This window comes from Bison bison, unplaced genomic scaffold (assembly GCF_000754665.1).
Source record: "Bison bison bison isolate TAMUID 2011002044 unplaced genomic scaffold, Bison_UMD1.0 scf7180017864491, whole genome shotgun sequence".
NCBI classification, from domain to species: domain Eukaryota; kingdom Metazoa; phylum Chordata; class Mammalia; order Artiodactyla; family Bovidae; genus Bison; species Bison bison.
Genome location: NW_011495050.1, coordinates 10,437,974 through 10,455,364, shown reverse-complemented (window position 1 = coordinate 10,455,364; position 17,391 = coordinate 10,437,974).

The window sequence follows — 17,391 nt, the reverse complement described above, 5'->3', positions numbered from 1 at the left end:
AGTGTCAGACTTTATTTTTTTGGGGCTCCAAAATCACTGCAGATGGTGATTGCAGCCATGAAATTAAAAGACGCTTACTCCTTGGAAGAAAAGTTATGACCAACCTAGATAGCATATTCAAAAGCAGAGATATTACTTTGCCAACAAAGGTCCGTCTAGTCAAGGCTATGGTTTTTCCTGTGGTCATGTATGGATGTGAGAGTTAGACTGTGAAGAAAGCTGAGCGCTGAAGAATTGATGCTTTTGAACTGTGGTGTTGGAGAAGACTCTTGAGAGTCCCTTGGACTGCAAAGAGATCCAACCAGTCCATTCTGAAGGAGATCAGCCCTGGGTGTTCTTTGGAAGGACTGATGCTAAAGCTGAAACTCCAGTCCTTGGGCCCCCTCATGTGAAGAGTTGACTCATTTGAAAAGACTCTGATGCTGGGAGGGATTGGGGGCAGGAAGAGAAGGGGACAACAGAGGATGAGATGGCTGGATGGCATCACTGACTCGATGGATGAGTCTGAGTGAACTCTGGGAGTTGGTGATGGACAGGGAGGCCTGGTGTGCTGCGGTTCATGGGGTCGCAAAGAGTTGGACACGACTGACTGACTGAACTGAACTGATCTGATTGTTAGATCAATTAAAAGTAAAAAAATATATATATTTAAAATGTTACCTCACTTATTCCTTCTTTAGTACTCTTCCTTTTTTATGTAGATTGGAGTTTCTGACATATATTATTTTCCTTGTCTCTAAAGAACTTCAGATTTTTCTCCCCCCCTAAAGGACTTCTTTTAATATTTCTTCCAAGACAGGAATACTGGCAAAAAATATTTTTTTTCTCCTTAACATTTAAAGGATAATTTTGCAGAACATGGATTTCCTTGGTGGTTCACATGGTAAAGAATCTGGCTGCAATGCTGGAGACCTGGATTTGATCCCTGGATTAGGAAGATTCCCAATGGCTACCCACTCCTATAGTCTTGCCTGGAGAATGCTATGGACAGAGGATCCTGGCAGGCTACAGTCCATGGGATCACACAAAGTTGGACACAACTGAGTGACTAACATTTTCACTTCCTTTTTTGCAAGGCACACAATTCTATGTTGGTAGTTTTTCTTTTTTTTCCCCCCAACATTAAATATTTCACTTTATTCTCTTTTTGATTGCATGGCTTCTGAGGATATGCTGGGTGTAATTCAAATCTTTATTGCTCTGCAAGTAAGGGATTTCTCCCCTTTTACTTATTTATTTTTTTTGTAATATGAAAATTATATGCCTAGGTATATTTTTTTTGGCAGTTTTACTGTTTGGTTTTCTCTGTACTTCCTGGATCTTTGGTTTGGTGTCTGACATGAATTTGGGAAGTTCTCATGTGTTATTATTTCAAATATTTCTTTTTTCTCTTTCACTTACTTTTAGTATTCCCATTAGACACACATTACTTCTTTTTTAGTCCCATAGGCCTGGAATGTGCTGTTCTAATTTTTTTCAATCTTTATTCTCTTTGCCTTTTAGCTTCAAAATGTCAGTCCCTGGGTTAGGAAGATCCCCTGGAGGAGGAAATGGCAACCCACTCCAGTGTTCTTGCCTGGAAAATTTCACAGACAGAGGAGCTTGGTGGGCTACAGTCCATGGGGTTGCAAAGAGTCAACGTGACTGAGCACACGTGCAGAGAGAAATGTGATGCACTGGGTGAAAAGAACTGCTGTAAATCAGCCAGTAGTGATGTGGTGACCATCTAGCAGAGGGGAAGCATCTACAGTCCAATGATTAGGTCACAGTCTTTCAGTGAGCCCTCATCCCTCTGTTCTGTGAAATTCACAAATGTTCTTGAGTTTTCTCTTTCTTTCTCCTCAAGTGGGAGAAGACAGGTAGAGTGGGTGGGAATTGGGCATTGCTCCTCCCCCATCTAATGGCTCTGATATACCGCAGCAGGTTAGGCTCTGGTTCACTAGTTTCACCTGAGCACCAGCCTTGTTAAGGAAAACAGAATGCTCCATTGCCTTTCAAAATACTTTCTTCTCTCCTTCCTCTGCCAGAAGAAGGAACGGATTTTTCTCCAGTATTTATTGTGCGAATCTATTGAACTCCTGGAGGTAAATCGCACAGAATGTGGAGGCTCTTCTCTGAGTCCCCTTGAAGTTTTTATCTCTAAGAATTGTTTACATTGAGTATGTAGCAATTCTTCAATTGCAGTTCAGCTTTTGCTGCCTTGGGTATGGTTCCATGGAGGTTTCTGCTCATGAATCTTTGCTCCAGTAAGGTAAGCCATGACTCCCTGAATTCCCCTGTCTTTCTAGTCTTGAGAGCAGCATTTGCCCTGTGTTTTCACCTCTTATGGATCATAGAAGGGCTGTAGACTTTTCAGTCTGATTTGCTTTTTACTTATATGGAGGGAACACAAGCTTCTTACATGTGGATTGGAACTTAGAGGTTCTTTGATATGCTTTATACACTTTTGGAAATTATCTGTATTTTGTACTGTTATACCTCCCTTGTATTAAATGCCTGGTTGCCTAGCTTACCTATCACATGTTTGCTATCCCTCCATTAATGCAGTATTAGATCCAGCATTTGGGGTTTTTCAAATCTCCTGATAACAGCATTACCCAGGCAGCCTTTTTCATTACTGACTGAGTACCAACTGACAAGTAAATCTTTATTGCTAGCTGAAATACTGCACAGCGTATGGCAGGTTTATGAGCATCTTTTTTAATTTGAGGATTATAAAAGGAAATCATAGGCTTTATTTTTATTGCCATGGTCATATTACAGCATTTTATCAAGTAGAAACACACGGGTATGAAAATAAACCTGGTTTAAAATAATAAATTAAGCTAAATTAACCATGAAATATAAACCATACAGAAATTAAAGACCTTTTCAAATGATTTCTTAATTTAAGGCTCATTGAATATTGTTTTCTTCTGTATGCAGGTTAATTTTATTGGTCATATCAACAACAGGTTTCTAGTCTACTCAGATTTACAATGTCCCAGGCATTTGATATGGTCAATTTACTTACCTAGTTTTAATTAGGTAATTATAGTACAATCAATACTAAAATGGTAGTGACAGAGCATTTTACAAACAAAATTTCAAATCAAAGTTTATTATTCCTGAGGAACATGCACCAAATACTCATCAAAAATCATGCAGGAGTTTATTTCAATGGTTTTCATGTGGACAAGCTGACTTAACTGAAGATTCAAGTGCTTTTCTAGTATACTGTATAAGTGTTGATAGCAATCACATGAATTGAGGACACTAATTTTTTTTTTCTTATTAACAATGTGATCTGCCTTCATTTGACTTGCCTTAGTAAATGGCAACCCACTCCAGTACTCTTGCCTGGAAAACCCCATGGATGGAGGAACCTGGTAGGCCATGAGGTTGGAAAGAGTCAGACATGACTGAGCAATTTCACTTTCAGTACTGCTGCTAGCTTTACCATATTTGGACATCTGTTTAATAAAAGTAAGGACAAATACAAATTGAAAATAGTAAGTTGAATTCTCCTTGTTTAAAATAAGGGATATTTCCTCTCTCTCTTTTCTTAGATCCTTTACTTTAGAAAACTTGTAATTGTTAATTTTCTCATCTCCTTGAAATGTATAGTCTTTTAAAAGCTAATTAAGCCTCTTGCCAGCTTTAAGACCCTAGAATGCCTTTTTCAAGGACCTGTAAATCATCTCTCTGAGATAGACAGCCCTCCTATGTCCAAGGTTCTCTTGTGGATAGGAGCCTAGCCCATGGATGCCAAGTTGCAGAACTGCCTCTTGTCATAGATCTATGAGAAGTTTATTTTTTCATTGGTGTGAAACCAAATAACTGACTCAGATGTCACCCTGATCTCAAGTGGCCTCAGCCTGCAGTAGCTTAAAGCAGCATTTTGGTTCCAGGCCAGAGATTGAGGTCGGATTGTGGCAGAGAGAGAGCTGAATCCTAGCCACTAGACCAGTGGTCAGTGACAAGGCCCTGGCCTTTTGACTTTGCAGGAAAGAATTCCAATAAAGTCAGAAAGTAGTGAAACTAGTAAAGCATTTATTAGAAGGGAAAAAAGTACAGTACATGCATATAGACACTCTGGCAGACTCAGAATGTTGTGCCCTCATGATAGTTTGAATCACTTTTATAGGGCATTTCTTCTGGGTTTCCTTTGGCCAGTCATTTGGACTTGCTTGGTTCTGAGTCCCATACTTGTTATATCTCATGATCCTGCCATGTGTGAGCATGCATCTCTCAGCCAAGATGGATTCCAGCAAGGAAACCTGTGACCAATCTTGACATCACTCCCCTTTCAACTTCCAAGGAGCTCTCTAGTTGGGAAGGTCTCCTTGATTTTGAGAATGAGAAATATGTGGTCTTCTACCTTTTATCTGGTCAGGCCTCAGTTTTCTCTCAATTGTCCCACTATTGATAATGTTGGAATTTCTGTCCACAGGGAATGACCTCCACCTTCTTACCCTGGAGTGGGGTGGAAAGGACATCTACCTCCTGTCTCAACCACAATTCCAAGTAAACTTAAAGTTCTCTTACTTGAGGGCTAATTATTGTTTTTCTTGAGAATGTGTATGTAAAGATTTCTTTCTTTAAAAAATCTCTTAGCAGATTATCTGGGATGTACATTACAATCTGCTTCAATGCTTGTTCAATGATAAAATTATTTCATTATCTTCTGCTTGTTGGAGAGGTTTTCTGAGATGAGAGGAAATTTTGTTTTTTTAACTATGTTTCCCAACAAATAAAGTCACTACATTATTTTTAGCATTTGTAATTAAAAAGAAATTGGATTAACTAGCAGAGAACCATTAAGTTAAGTAATTAAATAAAATGGCATTTTACAAAACAATGATACTATTAATTTTAAGATGTCAAGACATGCAACTAATGTTTTAAAATATTAGAACTTTAAAGAATCATAACCCAGAGAAATATAAATTTTTGAAAATAGTTTCAAACACTTTGTGCTAGCTTTTAGATTTTATACACCTTCCCAAAATGCTAAATTACATTGATTTTTGGAAAATAGTTCTTGATCTTGAACTCATAATTTGAGTGCTTTCCAATTTCAATTTTTTTATTATACAAAGCTTAATTTTCAAATATGCTACTTTTCTGAGGATAGAGAGGTGTAGACATTCTGCCATATTTCCTGATTAGTACCTGATTCTCATAGACTAAGTCTAACTAGTTCTCATTCCCTAACACTGCAAGAGAAAAATTTGACCATACATTGTAGTTTCAGATACAGCAAAACTAAAAACTCAGTGGACATTTATTGTACATTCATGGGTAGAATGCTATACTTCTATGACTCAGCCTCCTTACTTGTGAAATGAAGTAATAAAACTATATACATCATAATTTCACTTAGAACATTAACTGGGATAATAAGTCATGGAGCTAATATCTGTAAATATAAATGTTCATTGAAATGTCCAGTTTGGTAGTAACAGGAGTAAGTAGTAGAGAATCTAATCATAGCATAAATATAATTTTGGATTATGATATGCTACACATGTAGATGCATGAAGAGATAATTATAACATACCATATTAAGTAAAATTAAGTAAGATAAAAATAAAATATACAGATTGGTATCTGAAGATGTAGAGAAGATCTACTAGACTAGAAAAGTCAAAAGATGCTTTTAGATAGAGATAACATCTTTCTTTGGGTCTTAGATGAATAAGAAACTCAATAAGAAGATCTGAAGAGATGAGCAGAAAGTGGTCAGCATGAAGAAAGAGAAGTAAGAAATTCAAAGAGAATTACAAGTGATATTGCAGAAGTACTTCCCTATTTATACACTTAATGATAGCCAGCCTGAGCTCTAGGTACAAATTTAATTAGCTACCCCTATTATTCCCCCATTTACTTGTGTGCTGATTGACCACATTATAGGAAAGACAGGAGAGAGGTTAGGAATCATTCTGTTAATATTTCATAATCATATCTGCTTATTTAGAGGCTGCTGCTAAGTCGATTCAGTCGTGTCCGACTCTGTGTGACCCCAGAGACGGCCGCCGACCAGGTTCCCCCATCCCTGGGATTCTCCAGGCAAGAACACTGGAGTGGGTTGCCATTTCCTTCTCCCAATGCATGAAAGTGAAAAGTGAAAGTGAAGTGGCTCAGTCATGTCCAACTCCTAGCGACCCCAATGGACTGCAGCCTACCAGGCTCCTCTGTCCATGGGATTTTCCAGGCAAGAGTACTGGATTGGGGTGCCAGTAATAACTACAAAAGAGATGACTATTGTCCACTAGACTATTTTGTCTACATATGTAAATTGGTCTTAGAAAAAGAATAGAATCTTGAAATTGGAAAGTGGGGAAGTCACCAACTTTGTGTATGCAAACAAACTCTTACATATGTACCCTCTGACTCTATGTATATCATCTGACCTTGAGAAATCAGCTTAATTTCAGCCCTAATACCAGGCCCATCAATTGATATATATCATCAAATCATTAATTACCTCTCAATCACCAACTCCACTTTATTGTTACAAAAATGATAGCTGGGAAAGAAGGTGAGGGCAATACAATACCTGATTTCAGGTGGCAAGGATTAGAGGACAATATTGTGACAATGTGAATGCTGTGTTGAATTTGTAGCAGAAAACAAAGCTTGGAAAGGGAACCAGAGTTGTCTGCTGTGTTTGTGTTGAAAGAAGTATCAATACAATTTTAAAATAAGGGCCAAGTGGTGTACTTCAATAGTAGAACAAGAAATATTGGTATTAGTTTGAATCAGAAGTTCAGAATATTTTTTTTTTAACTCCAGATTTCAAAGTGATGTGTACTGAAGTGTTTCTTCAGTTATCCTGTGGCCTGTAGTAGAATAACTGTGGAATAGCAATATAAAGGAATTAAACCATGGAGCTGGACAGGTGAGAGGTATGAGTCATAACAAATGAAAGGAGATGATTATAAAATATAAAAAATATTATCCAAGAAATTATCCATAATTTAAAAAAATTAGTAGAGGGAAATATCTAATAGAAAGTGTATTATGACTCTAATATAGCAAAATGCCATCCAGGTAAAGGGCATTGGGAGTGATGAGTAATGTCTAGGTTTGAAAATTTACTGAAGAGGTCCTTAGAAAGTCTGGCATAAGGAGTAGAAGAATGCCAGGAAAAAGGAGTAATAGCTTTATGGTTATACAGGGAAAACAAAAGGGGCATAAGAGATGTCCCACATTCATTCCCTTGTTCATTCATTTATTTAATACATGATTTTGGTGCTCGATAATATAATTATTAATATGATTCTATACTGCTAGTAGATGCAACAAAAAGTGGTAGAGTATGACTAAAAGTTGGATTAGAATAAGGCACAACACTGTTAAAGAAAACCAGTATTTATGACATTCTTTAAGCACTTAGGGAAACAATGGAAAGACTGAGACTATATGTAAATGCCATTGGGAAAATAAATTTTATATATAGGATAGTGTTCCTGCCCATTAATATTGTATCTCAATGTGAAACACCTGAAAATAGTTTTTGCTGAAAATGTGGTACTCAAATTCATTCTACAGAGAAATCTCAAGATTCAGATATTCTTTAATTGTTCTTAATAAGCTTACTAAAAATGTCACTCGGGATTCCAAAAGAGAAAGTTGCAGGTATAAATAGATTTCTTTCAAAATAACACTCTTGATACTTTTCCATACCATATTATGAAAATTTTCAAGCCTCCTGAAAATTGAAAAAAAAAAATTAAACTTATGTAAAAACATCCAGATTTTATAACTAAAATCAAGTTTAAGGATATGCAGGACACAGGTATTAGGGGAGGGGGACATGAACTAATGTCTACAACTTACTTTGAAATGAGTAAGAACAGATGAATTGATGGATGGATAGAGGGAAAAATAGATGGACATTTATAGCTAAATCAAGCATAGCATAGACCCATGAGAAGACGTGAGCTTGGAGTCTTCCTGCTTCGCTACCTTAGGACCAACACAGAAGTATTCTTTTTGTATAAAGTGTATGAAAAAGCTTTTTTCCATGCTTTTGTATATGCAATCTTAGGATAAATATGTTCATGTTGGGATGGGTTTATATGATAAAAATCTTAAGCACAGCCATTCTTTCTTTCTAGTATTTGAGGAGTCATTTTGTATTGCTTCATAACTGTGATTTATTATGAGGAAAAATGAGGATAATCTAAATACTTCTTAAAGACATGATATAGTTCTTCATGTAGGTGCTTTCAACATAGTAATTTCACTGAAATGTTCTTAAAAATCATTTGATTTTGAACACTATTTTGTGACCAGTCTACTGAAGGAAGTTATATATACTCTATATGGGGAAAATTTTTAATAAATACAACACACTCAAGATTAATGTATTTTATGAATCCTGACTAATTGTTTCCATCATGGAGTAATTTATACTATAATTTAACAACAAATCTTAAATTGAAATTACTGAAGAGACATATTTTTATACCATGATATATCAATAGAATATTTTCCCAAAATGAATATGTTTATGCTACAGAGAATATAGTATAAAAAGCAAATGTTTGAAAGCAAGGACTCAATTCAATGAGTGTTAGTTCAAGCATAAAAGCATAACTATCTGTACTAGGGCATGATCATAGGAATAGAAAGAAGAAATAAATATGAATGATATTAGAAGGGAAAAACGATGAGTCCAGACTTAGTGAAATTAAATATACAGAACAAGTAAGCCAGTGGTTTTTCTTGTTCAGCCCAAAAGGTCTAGCAATATAAAGATACTATTTGCAGAAATAAAGATGATTAAGTGAGGCAATGTTGAAAATATCTTAAATGTGAGTTCAGTATATTTATTGTGGAATTTCCAGTATCAAAGTTTATAACCCTAATCTTTCTTTGCACAAATATTTTATTGGTTCTATATTTTTAGGAATAAATATTTTCTTGTTTGTTTTGTTGAATTTGAAATTTAATGTCTCCAAATATATCCAAAGCCATAGAGATGAGAGACTGTAGTAAGGAAAGATATCAAGGCAAATGTATGGAGATGATAACTAAACCCCCCAAAAATAGAACAAAATTCTCTACCATGAATCTTCATAAAAAAGACTGCTGCATCTACCACAAAAGTCAGACTTAGTCAGCATCTTATTTCCCTGGCCTCTCACCAAAAGTAGAGAATGAGATGAGAACTTGAATGTAAGCCATTGTGTCCACTTCTCCACTCTTCTCCTTCTGGGACCCTGATTATTTTAATATTTGTATATTTGATTAAATCTCATAAATCATGTAGTCTTTCTTTTTTCCTTTTCATTATTTTTTCCTTGTTCTCCTCTGATTGGGTTAGTTCAGAGTCCCTGTTCTCCAGATGACCTTTTCTGTCTTCTACTTGCTCTGCTGTGCTGCTGCTGATCTCTGCTGCATTTTTCATTTTATTTATTAAATGCCTCATCTACAGAATTTGTTTTGTTCTTTTTTAAATGATTTTCTCTGTTACATTTGCTATCTTATTACTATACTTATTCTGATTCATTTAATTTTCTGTGGTTTCTTATTTTAAATAGTTTCATCTCCATTTATTATCAATTTACTCTTTTCACTCTATAATTTTAATGTTTATTATTGTTGGATAAATTTATTTCCATGTTTTTATCTTGATGGCTACTTTTTAGCGTTATGCATTAATAAACTAAGTATATTTACTCTGTCACTGAGGAACAGTTAGCTTACTTACATACTTTTCTGTTACAAAATATACTGAATCTAACATATTATTTCATGCTTTATGGGGCATGACAGATTTGAATATTTTAATAACAGACATTTCCAAGTTGCTGTCCATGGTGTCTGTGCCTATATTCACACATACCTTTTGCTTTATTGATTAAATAAATGGGACCACTGAAAAAGATCTTGGATAGATTCTTCTGAAATCATAAGAATATTACTCTTCAAAATTTCACTGATACATTAAATTCAGTTGGAACCCCAAATTTCTAAAGTATATAACCTAGTTATATACTGAAATACTGAACCTTATATTCTTTAGGTGGAGGAAAGAATTAAAAAGTGTCAGAAAGTTTGGAGAGAAGGAAAAAAATACTTATTATAGCAGATAATAGGAATCAGTTTAATGCTGGCTTAAAATTTGCTTCTATACCTTGATAATTCTTTATATATTTATTACTTGTGTTATTGATGTGACTTTTTTATATTTAAAGAATGATGAAATTGTAATACTTATGTGAATTTTTCATTCTGTTTTATTTTTACTAATAGCTTTGATTAGTAATTTTCATATTGAGAGTTTTATAATATTACCATTTTATTTTATATTAATAATTGCCAATATCATTTTAATCTAACTATAGATTTAAATATTTTCTATGTTCAGTTATCAGTTGCATAGAATTCAACATTTAAGAAGGTTTTATGGGAACTACATTTGCCGAATTGTTTAAATTGCGCCTATTATCCTTATGCTTGAAGGACAATTTGCCTGGGTAGTGAATTCTTTAGCCACAGTTGTTTTTTCTTCTCCATTTTTGGGGATTGATGTAGAAAATATGTTGCAGAGTTTATGATTAGCACTTTTTAATAATACTAATAATGATGATGGCAATATTATTATTATTGATATTTTACCATTATAACTATCCTATTCTCTTTCCATAGTGCCCAAAGCCTTCTTTCTCATTTTTGAGTTCCTGTAATTTATGAGGCTAGATCTTACAGTTTTTCATTTTTTTTTAATTCCTGTGGAACACAGGGAGTCATTTCAATCTTCACAGCATAATCTTTTAAACTAGGCAAGATTTTTCTTATTTCCTCTTTCAGTGCTGTTTCACGTCCATGTGTTTACCTCTCTCCCTTTGTGTTTTTCCACAGTTTTTCTTTGATTCTGTCTCTCAGGTGACTTTTCTTAATCCATCCCTCATGTCACTTCCTCTCTCACACCCCCACCCAAACACTGTCTGTGCACTTTGTGTTATTTGTCTCTCTGGTATTCATTTCTCTGAAAGGTTTACTTTATTTATCATTTCATCCCTGTCCATGCATATGTCACCTTTATATTGTTTCATACATATACCTGATATGTTATATATCTACTTTGAGTTAATTCTTTTTATGTGCATTTATGGCCATCAGGTCAGAGTTTTTCATTTTAATTAAAAATTTAGCTTATTGCAACATTGATTTCTGATGTGCTCATGCAACACATATAACACTTGTTTATTCCATTTTGGTTATAATAATCTTGGTATTGCTCCTATATGTGTCTTTTTTTGAATTCAGTTATTTGTGAGATTGTGCTCTTATTGTTGCAGAAGTTTTGTATGGAGGAGGGATGAAATGGTACTCAGTATGTTAGGGATTCTTTCCAGTTCGGAGTAAATTTTCTGTGTTTTGAACTTAACCGCACAGAGTAGGGCACGACTGAAGTGACTTAGCATGCATGCCTGCATTGGAGGAGGAAATAGCAACCCACTCCAGTATTCTTGCCTGGAGAATTCCAGGGACAGAGGAGCCTGGTGGGCTGCTGTCTATGGGATTGTAGAGTTGGACACAAAGGAAGCGACTTACCAGCAGCAGCAGCAAAGTGGTTTACATTTCCTGGATAGCTACAGGATATTTGGAAGAAGCCTGGAAGAATAAAATATATGACCATGTCTGAGTTTGCTGATAAAATTAAAATTTTGAAATCTCTATATAAATTACCTTAAAGACAAAATCATTTATGTTAGTTAAGGTGCTACAGTTTTCTCTAAAAATATACTCCAAACTATACAATGGCTAATTTTTTTTAAAGTTTATTTTTCCTTATATTAACTTGAAATTAATATAATTAATTTGTATGGTGATCTTTCCAAAGATTCAAAGACACAGCTGTTAAAATTTCTTCCTTTCACTGTTCAATGTATAGCTGCAATTCCATCACAGTCTCTAGCACACTGGCAGAGGGAGACACACCATACAGGATTCTAGCATAGAGAAGATTACATACTGATCATTGAAGTGATACACGTTTACTTCCATCCTTATTCAAAGGGAGTTGCTAGTTAACCGACAACTCTCTTGTAAATAATCATTCAATATCTGGATCCCGTCTATCTTAAAACTTTTCCATCCTAAACATGTGCTGTTCAATGTGCACTATAATTTTATTAGAAAGTATCGTGTTCATTATCATGTATAATGGAAGAATAAATGGAGAATAGCACATGGAGGTTTTGTATTTGGTCAGGCCCAACAGTATGCATATTACTAGTATGCATATTCTACTTGTTGTTCAGTCTTTTAAGTTGTGTCCAACTCTTTGTGACTCCATGAACTGCACAACACCGGCCTTCACTGTCCTTCACTATCTCCCGGAGTTTGCTAAAACTCATGTTCAGTGAATCAGTGATGCCATCCAACCATCCCATCCTCTGCTGCCTGCTTTTCTTTTGCCTTCAATCTTTCACAGCATCAGGATCTTTTCCAATGAGTCAGCTCTTTGCATAAGGTGGCCAAAGTATCGGAGCTTTAGCTTTAGCACCAGTCCTTTCAATGAATAATCAGGGTTGATCTCCTTTAGGATTGACTGCTTTGATCTCCTTGCAGTCCAAGGGACTGTCAAGAGTCTTCTGCAGCACCAGTATGAAAGCATCAATTCTTCAGCATTCAACCTTTTTATAGCCCAGCTCTCACATCCATACATGACTAATGCATACTCCACTATCTAGAACTAAATACCCACCAACACATAGTTATAGGAAAAGCTATAAAAGCTAATCTATTCATATTCCCAGGGCAAATAAATGTTTTTCTGAATAGCCACCCATTGTCTGCCACATTTATTAAATATATCAAACGTTAAAAAAATAGCAGCTTGGTAAATTTCTTGGCACTTTTTTTTTGTTAGACATAGGTATATTCTCTACATTACTTTGAGTAGATAGCAACACTGTGAGGTCACCTGTGACTCACTTTGCCTAGACACATTGTGCTGACACTTTAAAAAAAGTCTCCATGGTCATTCTCTTTTTAAATTTCTCTCCAGAATATAAGCTAAAACTCCTTTGCTCTTGGATCCCTTCCTGAAATTTTTGTCTGTCATCCAACATCGGGGCTGGGATTTGCTTGTCAAAAATGGAGACATCTCTAGGATGATTGTATTAAGAATCCACTTGTCACTCATGTGCGTTTCTCTCATATAACTCTCATTCCTCCACTGAGAAAGCCCTATCCTGGGGCTACGGGTGGGCAGATAATTTCTACTGTATTATGTATATTCTATTATGCTTGGGACAAATACCCTCCTATTTTCACTAGGAACTAAATATTTAAAAAAGAAAAGACAGAGTTCTTAATTTGTCAGTTTTTTTTTCCCCTGAAATCATCTTTCCTAGGACAAGAATCAGATAATTCTGGATTAATAAAAGAATGAAAAGATGAAGACAGCAAAGCATGATATTGGCAGAGGCTAGAACTGAAATGGGGAAGAGAAAAACAATACATATTGATTAATGTTTCAAAAGATAACGCTATTTCTTTTCACTTCTTTTCCCACATGTCCAATCTTGTGGTATGTGCATAATCGCTCAGTCATGTCTGACTCTTTCATGTTGGGCAAATAGAATTTCTCTCACACACAGATACCATTTAAAACTACTCTTCCTTGCAGTGTTACAGGTTTTTATAGTTATGTGTTGGATCATTTCTTTCCAATATTCATAGTGTCTTCATATAAGCCTGAGGTTTTAAGCATGATTGAAAGACTAACCAGTTCAGTTGAAAGACAGATCCATACTGACATGTCTGTAGGATATACTGTTACTGAATATTCCCTTCTTTTTCCAATAAGTAATAATTTTTAGATAAGCTATAACTTTAAGATAATATCTAATGATCATATTTTATGACCCTGTCTTTTTAGGTATACTTCTTAGATTGAAATCTTTATTTTAATGCTAAGAAATCTATATTTCCCTTTGCTTAATCAGTTCAGTTCAGTTGCTCAGTTGTGTCTGACTCTTTGCGAATCCATGAATCGCAGCATGCCAGGCCTCCCTGTCCATCACCAATTCCCAGAGTTCACTCAGACTCACGTCCATCAAGTCAGTGATGTTATCCAGCCAGCTCATCCTCTGTCGTCCCCTTCTCCTCCTGCCCCCAATCCCTCCCAGCATCAGAGTCTTTTCCAATAAGTCAAGTCTTCGCATGAGGTGGCCAAAGTACTGGAGTTTCAGCTTTAGCATCATTCCTTCCAAAGAAATCCCAGGGCTGATCTCCTTCAGAAAGGACCAGTTGGATCTCCTTGCAGTCCGAGGGACTCTCAAGAGTCTTCTCCAACACCACAGTTCAAAAGCATTCAATTCTTAGGTGCTCAGCTTTCTTCATAGTCCAGCTCTCACATCCATACATGACCACAGGAAAAACCATGGCCTTGACTAGACAGACCTTTGTTGGCAAAGTAATGTCTCTGCTTTTCAATATGCTATCTAGTTTGGTCATAACTTTCCTTCCAAGGAGTAAGCGTATTTTAATTTCATGGCTGCAATCACCATCTGCAGTGATTTTGGAGCCCAAAAAATAAAGTCTGACACTGTTTCCACTGTTTCCCCATCTATTTCCCATGAAGTGATGGGACCAGATGCCATGATCTTCATTTTCTGATTGAGCTTTAAGTCAACTTTTTCACCCTCCACTTTCACTTTCATCAAGAGGCTTTTGAGTTGCTCTTCACTTTCTGCCATAAGGGTGGTGTTATCTGCATATCTGAGGTTATTGATATTTCTCCCGGCAATCTTGATTCCAGCTTGTGCTTCTTCCAGCCCAGTGTTTCTCATGATGTACTCTGCATATAAGTTAAATAAGCAGGGTGACAATGTACAGCCTTGACGTACTCCTTTTCCTATTTGGAACCAGTCTGTTGTTCCATGTCCAGTTCTAACTGTTGCTTCCTGACCTGCATACAGGATTCTTCCAAATACATTTCATCCAAGAAAATTTGAATTAATCAATATTTAAAGATTATTTTTATCATTTTGAGCTATTATGTTTATTAGGTAGGTTAATTATAATAACTATTATTATCTTGGGCTTCCCAGGTAGCACTAGTGATAAGTGAGTGTGTTAAAGTTAGCTAGTCTTGTTGGACTCTTTGTGACCACATGGACTTTACAGTCCAGACAATTCTCTAGGCTAGAATACTGTAGTGGGTAACCTTTCCGTTCTCCAGGGGATCTTCCCAAACCAGGGATTGAACCTAGGTCTCCCACATTGTAGGTGGATTCTTTACCAGCTGAGCCACAAAGGAAGCCCAAGAATACTGGAGTGGGTAGCCTATCCCTTCTCCTGCAGATCTTCCCAACCAAGGAATCAAACTGGGGTCTCCTGAATTACAGGCGGATTCTTTCTCAACTGAGCTATCAAGAAAGCCAAGTAATAAAGGACCTGCCTACCAATGCAGGAGATGTAAAAGACATGGGTGCATCCCTGGGTTGGAAAGATCCCCTAAAGAATGACAACCCACTCAAGTATACTTGCATGAATAACCCTATGGACAGAGGAGTCTGGTGAGCTACAGTCCATAGGGTCACAAAGAGTCAGACACTAGTAAAGTGAATTAGCTGCATGCATGTATCATTATCGTAGTACAGTAGGGCTTGATAAAACTTTCAGAATGGACATAGAATCAGAAGTAACTACTTACTCTGTGAATGTAACCCACAGAAAGTCAGGAGAGAATAGAAGGTTGTAGTTTGCAGAGCAATATAGATGATAGCATATTGAAAAGCAGAGACATTGCTTTGCCAACAAAGGTCCGTCTAGTTAAGGCTATGGTTTTTCCAGTAGTCATGTATAGATGTGAGAGTTGGACTGTGTAGAAAGCTGAGCACCGAAGAATTGATGCTTTTGAACTGTGGTGTTGGAGAAGACTCTTAAGAGTCCCTTGGACTGCAAGGAGGTCCAACCAGTCCATTCTAAAGGAGATCAGTCCTGGGTGTTCTTTGGAAGGACTGATGTTGAAGCTGAAAGTCCAGTCCTTGGGCCACCTTATGCAAAAATTGACTCATTGGGAAAGACTCTGATGCTGGGAGGGATTGGGGGCAGGAGGAGAAGGGGATGACAGAGGATGAGATGGCTGGATGGCATCACCGACTCGACGGATGTCTGAGTGAACTCCAGGAGTTGGTGATGGACAGGGAGGCCTGGCGTGCTGCAATTCATAGGGTCACAAAGAGTCAGAGACGACTGAGTGACTGAACTGAACTGATAGATGATAGATGCACAGTGATACTCTCAGTTCAGAGCAGTAAAGAACAGAATATTTCTTTGCTCACATGGGACCCTGTGAATACCACTGAATCTCAAAGACTGCATGAAATTACCAAGGACAAGTCATGAGCAGACAAAGTCAATGACAGCACTGGAGGAGATTTGACAATGAAGAAAGAAAGGCCAACGATTGCTTTGTTAGGCTAAGGCCAGAGGTAAAATAAGATCAAAGACAAACTCACTGGGTATGAATGTAAACTGGACAAAACTGAGAATAAAATTGAAATTTGTTCATAACTTTTACCACTAAATTATACTGGAAACATAAACTTTATGGGAGGAAAAAGAGTGGTTGAAAACTCAACATGACCAAGACCATTTTTCTTACTTTCAATGGAACTTCAAATTCAGAATAACTTGAGTTAAAATTTTTTTTTAAATTATTTTGCTTGCACATCTAAAATTATGAAGGACATATGCATGGATTTTCATTAAAGATCATTTTCTAGTTTTCTGCCATCTCAATCACATTGTGAATTAAGGTCAACCCGTATAATATTCTGTTTTGAGCCTTTGAAAACTCTATAAGAGTTAGTGCAATGATCTATAGAAAAATGAAATTTTAGATTCCAACTGGGTTTTCTCTGTCAGTATCCTTGATTTCTTCTGGTCCTTGAGTTTTCTACATATTCCATGATCTCTTCTGTCCTCTTGCAAAGAATATTTTTTTACTTAAATTAGCTTGAAGTGGATTTTGCTTTTTAAGAACCAAAATATTCCAATCCTGCATACTCTGAAGTATTCAGCATTACTGATTTACTTTTGTTCCTTATTCTTGATTCCTTTTCCTTCCCTATCTTGTCCATTCTTTCCCATGAATCAGTTTCTCTCTTTAAGAGAGTGAAAATAAATTTTTGGTATGTAAAGGAAAAAGCATTCATAAATACTGACTTCTGCTTCCAGCTACAGTGAAATTGCTTATATTATAAAGACTCCTCTGCATGAAGAATCATAATGGCTGGCTATAAAAAATATCTCTTTGATAGATCAGACAGCAGAATAGGTTACCTGGACTTGTGTCAAGATCCTAGAGAGAAAGAAAGTATAACAATGTAAGTCTACACTTTAACCTTCTGTTCCCTTGTAGAGATACTGTAC